The 11284-nt window shown below is 37.8% G+C and overlaps 1 pseudogene; it reads right to left on the bottom strand.

Annotated features, from left to right (window-relative positions):
* Positions 1-1484: 1484 nt before the first annotated feature.
* On the bottom strand, positions 1485-1845 carry LOC103599025 (annotated as a pseudogene).
* Between the last annotated feature and the right edge of the window lie 9439 nt (positions 1846-11284).

Consider the following 11284-nt stretch of genomic DNA (forward strand, 5'->3'; position numbering starts at 1 on the left):
TCAACATATGAATTTTGGGGAGGATGCAAATATTCGGTCCATAACAGTCTTGAAATCTTTCAACTTTGCTGTTTTTCAAAATTGTGTTGACTATGCTAGTTCCTCTGACTTTCTATATAAATTTGAGACTCAGCTTGTTAAATTTTATTTATTTATTTATTTTAAAAAAGATGACCGGTAAGGGGATCTTAACCCTTGGCTGGTGTTATCAGCACCACATTCTCCCAAGTGAGCCACGGGCCAGCCCTCAGCTTGTTAATTTTTTCAAAAAATGCTGCTGGGATTTTGATTAGCATTTATTTATTTATTTATTTTTGCAGTTGGCCTGTATGGGAATCTGAACCATTGGCCTTGTTCTTATCAACACCATGCTCTAACCAAATGAGCTAACCTGCCAGCCCAATTGAGATTGATTTAAATCTGTAGATCAGTTTGGGAAGAATTGACATTTCAACAACATGGAGTCTTCCAATTCATAAACATGGTATATGTGTCCACTTATTTGTGTTCTTTAATTTCTTTCACCAAAATTTTATAGTTTTCAGCATCCAGATTCTACATCTTTTCTTACATTTAAACCTAATTATTTCATGGTTTTTTGGTGCTCTGGCAGATGGTATTGTTTTTTTAAATTTCAGTTTTCAATTATTCATTGCTAGAATACAGAAATACCATTGAATTTTGTTATTGACCTTGAATACTGTTACCTAGCTAATTCACTTATTAATTCTGGTAGTTTATTTATTTTTTTTAGTAGATCTTTTGAGATTTTTTACATAAGAAAACATGTTGTCTGTGAACAGAGAAAATTTCATTTCTTCCTTCCAATCTGTATGTCTTTTAGGTATTTTCTTACCTTATTGCATTTGCTATGACCTGCAGTATGATGTTGAAAGAGAGTGGTGAATGCAGACATTTTTGTTCCTGATCTTAGGGAGCAAACATCTGGTTTTTCACTATTAAAAATGATGTTAGCTGAAGGTTTATTGTTGATATCCCTTATGAGGTTGAAGAAAATGCCTTCTATTCTTAGTTTGCTAAAAGTTTTTATTTTAAATAAATGTAGAGCTTTGTTAATTATTTTTTCTGAATATATGGGGATAATAATATGGTTTTTCTTCTTTAGTCTGTTGATTGCATTGATTTTCAAATGTTGGACAGCCTTTCATTCCGAGGATAAATTTCACTTGGTCATGATATACTTTTTATATCTTTCTGGATTTGATTTTCTAGTATTTTGTTGAGGATTTTTTTTCATATATGTCCATGTGGTATGTTGATCTATAGCTTTCTTTCTTTTTTTCTTTCTTTCTTTTTTGGTTTTGAACCTTTAATGAGAAAGAAAAAATATACTATCAAACTCAGGATCACTGTATGTTTGGTGTGTCATTGGGTCAAGGGTTGGGGGCACACATAGAAGAACTAGTAAACAGGATATACATAAACAATGAAATGCATGGTCACAAAATGAAACCATGGTGTGGTTAAGTCTTGGTTTCCTCATCATTCAGCAGCATGTTGGGGATCCCATGGCTGATGGGGAACAGACATCCAGATTCTGGGCATTGCAGGGTGCCTTTCAACACATCCACCTCCAGCAGTGCATGGTACATCTTCCTCAGAAATTTCTCAGCATGTTCATACTGTTGAATCGGTCCTTTGGACACCTCAACCAGGTCCAGAAGTGCCATCCACTCCCCCTTGGGTATTATATGTGTCACAAAGTTGGAGATTGAATGCCACAGGGTTGATGTGAACCTTGGTGGCCCGGAGGTGCAGAGGGAAGCCATGGGGCTCCACCCCCGACACATGAGAGCTCAGCAGGTTGTGTGTGAGCAGTGTCATATCACTACCTCTGTAGCTTTCTTTTCTTGTGTCTTACTGTCTGGTTTTTGTATCAGACCTCCTAAATGGGTCATCAGTGTTCCCTCCTCTTCAATATTCTGGAAGCGTTTATGAAAATTGATGTTATTTCTTTCTTCACTATCTGGTAGAATTTGAATATTTGAAGACATCTGGATATGGACTTTTCTTTGTTGTAAGTTTTTAAAGTATAAATTCAGTAAGTAAGTATACATTCAATTTACAAATAGACATAGGTCTATTTTAGGTATGTCTTTCATCTTAAGTGAGCTTTGGCAATTTTGTTGTTTCATGGAATTTGTTTCATCTCAGTTGTTGAATTTATGGAAATAAAGTTGTTTTTACTATTTCCTTATTATCTTTTAATGTATTGAGGAGATGTAGTGGTGTCCCCTCTTTTATTCCTGATAGTTGTAATTTGTTTCTTCTTAATCATTCTAGTTAAAGGCTTATCAATTTTATTGATATTTTTAAAGAATCAGCTTTTCATCTTGTAGAGGATATTTATAAGCAAAAAAATCAGCTTTTCTTTTTTTATTACATTGCTAGATTTAATAAAAACATTGTATTAGAAAGAGAGCTGTTAAACAGCATTATGGCATGCTTATGGATATTTTCCTTTTGGATTTGGCAGGTCATGCAAATTTTATGTTGGTCATAAACAAGACAAATTTAAGTAATAAAATTCAACAAAGAAAACATTTAAGATAGACTTTAAAACCAAATTTCAATTGACAATCAAAATTATCTTCTTCCCTTAATGCTGTGGGTTTGAAATTATCCTGCACCAATAGTTGTTGCCAATAATAAGCAAGATGGCTAGCTAAAGTTAAATGTGAAGTTCACAGATGTGGAAAGGTTTTCTTTGGTGAGAAGACTGTAGTCCACATTGGGAATTGGAAATAAAAACAACAATTAAATCAAGTCCATTTTCAAAATCCAATTACATAAAAAAAGACATTTTAATTTCAACAGTATTCTATTCTGCCAACTGAGTCACAAGCTGATTCACTGAAAATGAATTTTGAAATAATGCAGAAATAAGATTGCAGATAACCTTTACTCCAAAAAGAATATCAGCTTATCACCCTTTCATAAGAAACAGTACTGGTTATCTCAAGAACTGTAAAAAAACAGGTATCATCATGTTACAGTCTTTATAATAAAGCAATTTAGATAAACTTCTAGAATATAGAATAAAAATTTGTATTAGAAAATGAAAAAAGCCATATTATTTTGACTTGGGTATAACATAATGCATTATCAAAATTATAAGTCTATAATACCCAATCAAAAAAACAGAGCAAACACAATATATGTTGCAAAGGCAATTAACAGGAAGATAATAGATGTGGTAACCATAATCTCTGTATTTATTTATTTATTTGTTGAATCATAATTGATTATACATATTTCGTGGGTTCAACATTGACGTATGTTGTTCAAATCAATATTATTAGCATATATGTTATTACAAATTGTGCTTATTCTTTATGCCCCGTATCCAATCTCTCCCCATCCCCCTCTCCCTCTCCCTCCCCCTTCTGATAACCCTAGATTTTTTCTCTCCTTCTGAAAGAGTAACAGTTACTCTGTTGATTTGTTGCCTAGGTGATCTATCCAATGCTGGGAGAGGTGTGTTGAGGTCCCCCACTATTATTGTAGAGCAGATGCTTCTTCTATCACTCTGGAATGGGCTTTGTGGAGAGAGACATCCTCTTCTTTTCTGCTGATGACTCTCCTTGTGTCAATGCACTCAATTGACTGGCAGGCCCTCTGCACAGTGATTGTGGTGTCTAGCTGCTTTTGCTGCAGCTGTGACTATTGTCATGGTTGTGGTGGGCCACCCACATGGAAGTGGTATTATTGGCGTGCTTCTTGCCTGGTTGCAGGAGGAGGGTTTGGTCCCCGGCTCCATCTATTTTTACATTCTAAGTTGCTGTTGTGGAGCAGTTGGGTGGGAGGGCGAGAGGGGAAGGGGGAAGGAAATAAGGTGGGAGAAGGAGGAAGGAGGGAGGGCATGGTTGAGGCCCATGGCACCTCCCTCCTTCCTGCAGGGGAGACCAGAGGGCTTCCAGTGGTTGCTTGGTCATTGCTGGGCTGAATGCAGATGTCAGGGGTTGTGGCCAAAGCCCTTGGTCCCCCACTGCCCTGGCTTGGGAGCTTGGAGTGTTTCCTGCGGCAGCTCAGTGGTCATTACTGGGCTGGTTGTGGGTGTCAGGGGGCATGGCCTCCCTGGCTTGGGGGCCTAGGAGGCTTCCAGTCCTTCTAAGTTTTATAGGTGTTCTTTGGTGAAGTAAGACCTTTTCATAGTTACTATCAAACTTTGTCTCTGGTCTGTGGATATTTTGTTTTTTCTTTCAGTTCTGTGTTGGATTATTAGCTGCCCACACCACTTAAACTCTGCACCAGAACTAATTTGTTGTCCTTTGCTTACTTCTAAAATGGGGGAACTTCATGTGGGGACCAGCACTTGAGTCCTGTGGTTGAGCTAAATTGCTGCTTTGTTGCTGATTTCCTGGAGAAGGCTTTTTGTGAAGCTCAGGTTTTATGTGTAGAAACTCTGGTCTGGACCTGAGTCTTGTCAGTAAACTGTTCCCCCTGAAGTTCTATATTCCTGACCAGTCTCCACTGAGTGGTCCTGCACTGATTGGGGGGCAGATCAGCTGTCCATGCTGTGCCCTAATGTTCCCCAGTGGGCTTGTCTCCCCCACCACCTGTACTCCAAAAACTTCCCATGGGACAGGCCATATGCCAGTCGCTTGTGACGACTCACTGGCTTCTCAGCGGCAAATTTTTTCAGTTGCTCTGGCTTCTCACAACTATGCGGGTACATGGGAACCCTGTTAGTGGTCCTGCTGGCCTGAGGGCCATCACAGCTCTCTTCTCCCCTGCAACTTCATAGGAAGGGTACAGCTGTGGCTTTTGCCAACTCTTGCTCTGTGTGCTCAGCAGCTCCAGCCTTGAAGTGGCCAGGATTCAAAATGGTAGGAGTGATCCTTTCTTTCTCTCATTGTGGCTTCTCCTGCCTTCATGAACTCTATAGGTCTGTCCTCCTTTTCCCCTGAGCCCCAGCTTGGCTGTAGTTGCTTCTTAATAGTTGTAAATTGGTTGATATGGGGGAGAAAGTAATGCTGGTAATCGCCTCTTTTGCCATCTTGACCAGAAGCCAGAATCAGCTTTTCATTTCATTGATTTTCTTTATTGTTTTTCTGTTCTCCCTTTCTTGATTTCTCTTCTTAATGATTTCCTTCAGCCTGTGTTGGGTTTAATTTGCTCTTCTATTTCCAGTTTCTTGAAGTAGAAGTTCAGATGATTGATTTTAGATATTTTTTTCTTTTCTAACATAAGTGTTACTTGAATTGCATAACACAGATTTTGACATGTGTTCATTTCCATTCTATTAAAATATTTTCTAATTTACCTTATGACTTCTTTGACTCATGGATTATTTACAACTGTCTTGCATAATTTCCAAATATTTTGAGACTCTCAAGATGTCTTTTTGTTAATGATTCCTAGTTTAATTCCATTATTGTATTAGAACATATTTTGTATTATTTCAATTCTTTTAAATGTGCAAAGATTTGTTTTATGGCCCAGAATATTGTCTACTTTGGTGAATGTTTTGTGTGCACTTAAAGTTAATGTATGTTCTGCTCTTGTTGGGTGAAATATTCTAAAAGTGTCAATTGGGTCAAGTAGATTGCTAGTGATGTTTAGGTCTTCTATTTCCTCATGTATTTCTGTTTACTTACTCATTCTATCAATTACTGAGAAAAGAGTGTTAAACTCTCCAGTCATAATTGTGGACATGTCCATTTCTCCCTTAAATTTTATTGGTTTTTGCCTTATAGTCTTTGAAGCTATATTGTTTAGTCTGCACTCATTTAGGATTGTCATGTATTCTTGGTGAATTCACTCTTTTCCATTAATGTAATGCTCTTCTTTATCTCTGTTAATCTTTGCTCTGAAGCCTCCTTTTTCTGATATTAATATAGCTTTTTAATCCAGCTTTTAAAAATTGATGTTATCATATTATATTTTTCCATTATTTTACTTTTATTCTATGTTTTTATATTTAGAGTTGGCTTTTATATTTAAAGTAGGCTTTTCTATTAAAGTAGGTTTCTTATAGACAGTGTATAGTCGGATCTTCCTTTTTTTTTAATACAAACTGGCAAACTATTTTTTTCCGTGGGTTTAGACTATTTATATTTAATTATTAACATGATTAGATTAAAATCTACCATTTTGCTAGGTGTTTTCTTTTTGTTCCTTTTGGTTTTTGTTTCTTTATTTTTGCCTTCTTTTGGATTGAGTATTTTTTATTATTTCAGTTTATCTCCACTATTGGCTTATTATTTGTGCTTGTGTAAATTTTTCTTTTTTCATGTTTGCCCTAGGGTTTGTAATACACATCATTAATTAATCAGATTATATGTTCAAGTAATATTATACAACTTCATAGTAGTATAAAGACACAATAGCACTACCAATTCCTTTCTTCCATTCATTGCACTATATATTTTATTGTTACATATGCTATAAACACATTATACATTTATGCTATTTTTGCTTTAGAAAGTCATCTTTTAGAGCAGTTAAAGTTTTTTAAAGTGAATTTTATGTTTACTTTCTTTGATACCACTTCCAGCACTCCTCATTTCTTGTGTAGATACAAGTTTCTTTCTGGTATCATATTCTTTCCACTTCGAACGCTCCTTTTACTATTTCTTCTTGTGTAGATTTTACTGGTAATAAATACGCTCTGTTTTTGTCTGAAAAAAGTCTTATTTTTCTTTCACTTTTGAAAGCTATCTGTGCTGGAAAAAGAATTCTGGATTGACAGATTTTTTTCCCCCTGAATTTTGTTTTTAGAATTATTCTTTTACCTTGTCTTCTTTTGCATAATTTCTTCATGAAGTCTGCTACAATTCTGTTATTCCTCTGTATGTGATATGTTTTCTTTCTCTTTAGTTGACTTCAAGATTTACTCTTTTCCTTGTCTTCTTTTGCATAATTTCTTCATGAAGTCTGCTACAATTCTGTTTGTTATTCCTCTGTATGTGATATGTTTTCTTTCTCTTTAGTTGACTTCAAGATTTACTCTTTATCTTTCTTTTTTAGCAGTCTAAATATTATGTGTCTAGGGGTATGTGTGTGTGTGTGTCCTGGTATTTATTTTGCTTTGTGGTCTTTGAACTTCTTGGATATGTGGTTTGGCATCTTTTATCAATTTTGGAAAGTTCTCAGCCATTATCTCTTCAAATATTTCTTCTCTCCCTCTCTCTCTTTCTCCCCTTTTTCTGGGATTCCAATCATGTGTATGTTAGATCATTTGATATTTGTTAGATCATGTGTTTTCTTTAGCTCTTGGATGCTCCATTCTGCTTTCTCTCCTCTTGCCCCCTTCTCACCCCCCTTTTTACTTTGTGTTTCATTTTGGGTAACTTCTGTTGATTTATCTTCAAGATCACTGATTCTTTGGTTGACTTGAGTCTACCAATGAGACTTTAGAGACATTCTTCACATCTATTACCATGTTTTTCATTTTTAGCACTTCCAGTTGATTCTTTCTTGTAGTTTTCTTCTCTCTTGACAGTCCTCATCTCTTTATGCATGTTGTCCTCCTTTTCCACTAGAGCTTTTAACGTGTTAATCATTCTTCTTCTTCTTTTTTTTTTTCTTTTTTGTGACCGGCTGCACCACGCTCAGCCAGTGAGTGCACTGGCCATCCCCATATAGGATCTGAACCTGCAGCAGGAGCGCTTCTGTGCTCCCAGCGCTGCACTCTCCTGAGTGCGCCATGGGGTTGGCCCCTAAAGTAGGTTTTTTTTTTTTTTGTGCATGACCGGTAAGGGGATCGCAACCCTTGGCTTGGTGTCGTCCGCACCGCGCTCAGCCAGTGAGCGCACCGGCCATCCCCATGTAGGATCTGAACCCGTGGTGGGTGTGCCGCTGCGTGTACGCCGCTGCGCACCCAAGTGCCGCACTCTCCCGAGTGCGCCATGGGGCCGGCCCTAATCATAATTATTCTAAATTCCAACATATAATAGTCACAACATCTCGATTATAGCTGATTCTGATTCTGGTGTTGCATTATCTTGTCAGGGTATGATTTTTCTTGGTTCTTTATTTATAAATAACTTTTGGGTTGAAACCAGACATCTTGTGTAGAACAGTAGAGACTAGGGCAGATGGTTTTTATGCCTGGAAATGGGCATGTATTTTCTATAGCTAAACCTTTAGTGTTTGGGGTTCAGTCAATTCAGTCAGGAGTTGAGCTGGATTTGTTGAAGTGGGTCTGAGGATTTTTCTTTTCTTTTCTTTTTTCTTTTTTGGCAGCTGCCAGTATGGGGATCCAAACCCTTGACCTTGGTGTTATAACACCGTGCTCTAACCAACTGAGCGAACCGTTCAGCCCCTCTGAGGCTTTTTCTTGATAACTGTTTGACCTTCAGCTTTAAGGTTTCCCTTTGCACCTATGTCTTAGAGAAGGTCTTTCTCCACATATTTACCCCCATCTTGTAGAAGTCGATGTCTGTTATTTTCTACTCAATGCTTGCTATCCTGGTGTGAGGAAGGGGAGTGCTCTTTGTTTTTCAGGTTCACCCTCAATCTTGCACAGGTGCTGTGTCCCTGGGTCTTGACAGTGGGGCATTATCAGTGATCCTCCCTCCTGCAGCAATCAGGGATCTCTAATGACCTGGACCCATTGTAGTTTTCTGCCTCTCTTTTTAGAGATAAATATTTTTTTTCCTGTTCACTTCCCCTAGAAATGAGTTTTCATTTGTGGCCTGAGAATGGCAACATTTTCTTTCCCTTCCCCAGTGACCAAAGACTTTACAGTAGGGGAGGTAGCTGAGAAAAATCCAGGTAGAGTTTTGTGTCTTTCCTACAGTGGCAGCTGCTCACCTTCCCCAGGCCTCATCATAGGAGAAGGTAATTTCTCCTATCTTGCCCATACTCTTTCTAGTGAGCACTTGGTGAGATCTGTGAAGGAGAGCCTTTTACTAGGTATGCCTTTCCCTTGTGTTGTGGTTCCCAGGCTTTTTGTGTTCTTATACTGTCCAATACTTGGCTTTTAGCAGTTTGTTAATTTTTTTTGGATGAACCCTCTTTACCAGGTTCAGAATTTTGTTCACTTATCCCATTTTCTTGAAAAGATTAACCATAGTTATTTTGTTTTGGCAGCTGGCCAGTACAGGGATCTGAACTCTTGACCTTGGTGTTATAACACTATGCTCTAATCAACTGAGTTAACCATAGCAATAGTTATATGTTGAAGTCCCTGTCTGATAACTTTAATATCTGAGTCACTTATGGGTTTGTTTCTATTGTCTGTTTGTTTCTCTTGGTGTTTGGTCATTTGATCCTATTTTTTTAGTAATACTTTATAATTTTTTATAGGTGCTGGACAGTGTAGTTGAAAATTTGCAGATGCTCTGGATGATGTTTTATATCTTTGAAGAGAGTTAGCATTTCTTTTGTCAGGCAGTGAATTAGTCCATTTTGTGTTGCTATAACAAAATACATGGAACTGGGTTTTTTATAACGAAAAACAAAATTTATTGCTTATACTTTCTGAGGCTGGGAAGTCCAAAGTCCATCTGGTGGTGGCAACAGTGACCCACAGGCCTCACATTGTGAGATAATGGAAGCAGAGAGAGGAGAGAGGAGAGAGGAGAGAGGGGAGAGAGAGAGAGAGAGGAAGACAGACTCTCCTCTTCTTTTAAAGCCCTCAGAATGACACCCCTGACCACCATTTTTAATCCATTCACTACTGCACAGTCCTACAATCCAATCACCTCTTCAAGTTTCCACCTTTCAATTTCCATAATAGGATTTCCCACCCTCTTAACAGTCACAGTGGGGACTAAGCTTCTAATAAATAAGTCTTAGGGGACACAAGTCAAGCTTCAGTGAGTTTTGGGGGGACATAATTCAATCCACTATAGGCAGATAGGGTAGAAATGGATTAAATTGAACTTGCTAAGGCTTTGTTTGAGGCTTGACTGTGTTGGTTATTTCAGCTTTGCTTTCCCCCTATGGCATAGGTTTAATTCCCTTTAATTCTTATTATGGTCCTGTTAGGGTCTCAGTAGAAGCCTGAGATATTTATCAAAGTCCAAGTCCTCAGTAGGGCTTGAAACTAATTTATCTCTCCAGCACTACACAATTGCTGAAATCTCTGCTTAGGTCTTTAGCATTCCAGCTACCGTTTTGTGTGTGCATGTGTGTGTGTGTTTGTTTTCTGCTGAGTTTCATGGCATTTCCTTCTGAACATCTATAGCTTATAACCTTATGAGTTGGTCAATGACTTGGAAATTTGGTTTCAGGTTTTGGGGATCCTCCTTCTTTTCTTTTTATGATTTCTCCACTCAAATTGCAGCCATTTTGACTGCCCCAGACTCCATCTTCTGTCTCTTCAACCTTTAAGACGATTAGAGTATTATTTCTTACATTTTGATTTGCAAAATAGAATGCCCTTGAAAAAGACCTAGGATGAATGTTTAGCTCAACTCTTGTGCTTCCCTTCTCTCAAGGATCATATATCTCAAGTCCTGCCTCCACTGGTTGCTCTGCAAGGCCTTCAAAGTGTTGTTTTACATATTTTTTCTAGCCTCTTGAGTTGTTTTCAGTCAGGAGAGTTAGTCAAATACCAGCTACTCTATTAAGACCAAAATTGGAAGTCCCTATATCCTCTCTAGTTCTGCCTGTTTCTACCAGCAATTAAAGACGAGGAAGGATAGCATAAACAGCAAGAAGGATAAAATCATCTATTATTTATTCCCTGGTTATTTCTCATATGGGTTTATAGCAGGCCACCTAGTTTTCCAGGAGTAACCTTTTGGCTTTAGGACAATTACAAGGCCCAGTTTCCATGGAAATGACCAGAGCTAGCCTCTCATCCTGGCTCTGCCCTAAATAACTGTGTGACTTTAGACAAATTGTATATCTTCTTTGAGTCTATTTTTATTTGTACCTAATATAGGATTAGTAGCTGACTTGTTTACCTCACAGGAATGTTGTGAGGATGAATAGTGAAAGTACAGGAAAATCTTTTGAAAGACTATAAAATGCTGCAGAAACAGAGACATCCCTAACTTACCTTTAACCCCATAGCCCAGAAATAGCTCAGGACTTGGAATGAGGGCCTCAGGATATGGAATTGGCTGAGCCACTAATTAGCTGTTGATTCTAGGTAAATCACTTTGTTCTTCCTGATCTGTACTGTGAGAGAGTTCATCAATAAAACTGTAACTGATAAGACAAAAAACAGACAATGGAGCCAAAGTCAGTTAATTGAGGGGAGGTACCCACCAGGTTAATTCTCTTCCTCTTGGCAATTGGGTAATGTCAATATCTTCATTTAAACGAAACCTGGATCCTTTGGGAAAGTGAGAAGAGTGCTGTG

The sequence above is a fragment of the Galeopterus variegatus genome, unplaced genomic scaffold, assembly GCF_000696425.1.
Source record: "Galeopterus variegatus unplaced genomic scaffold, G_variegatus-3.0.2 Scaffold2829, whole genome shotgun sequence".
NCBI classification, from domain to species: Eukaryota; Metazoa; Chordata; class Mammalia; order Dermoptera; family Cynocephalidae; genus Galeopterus; species Galeopterus variegatus.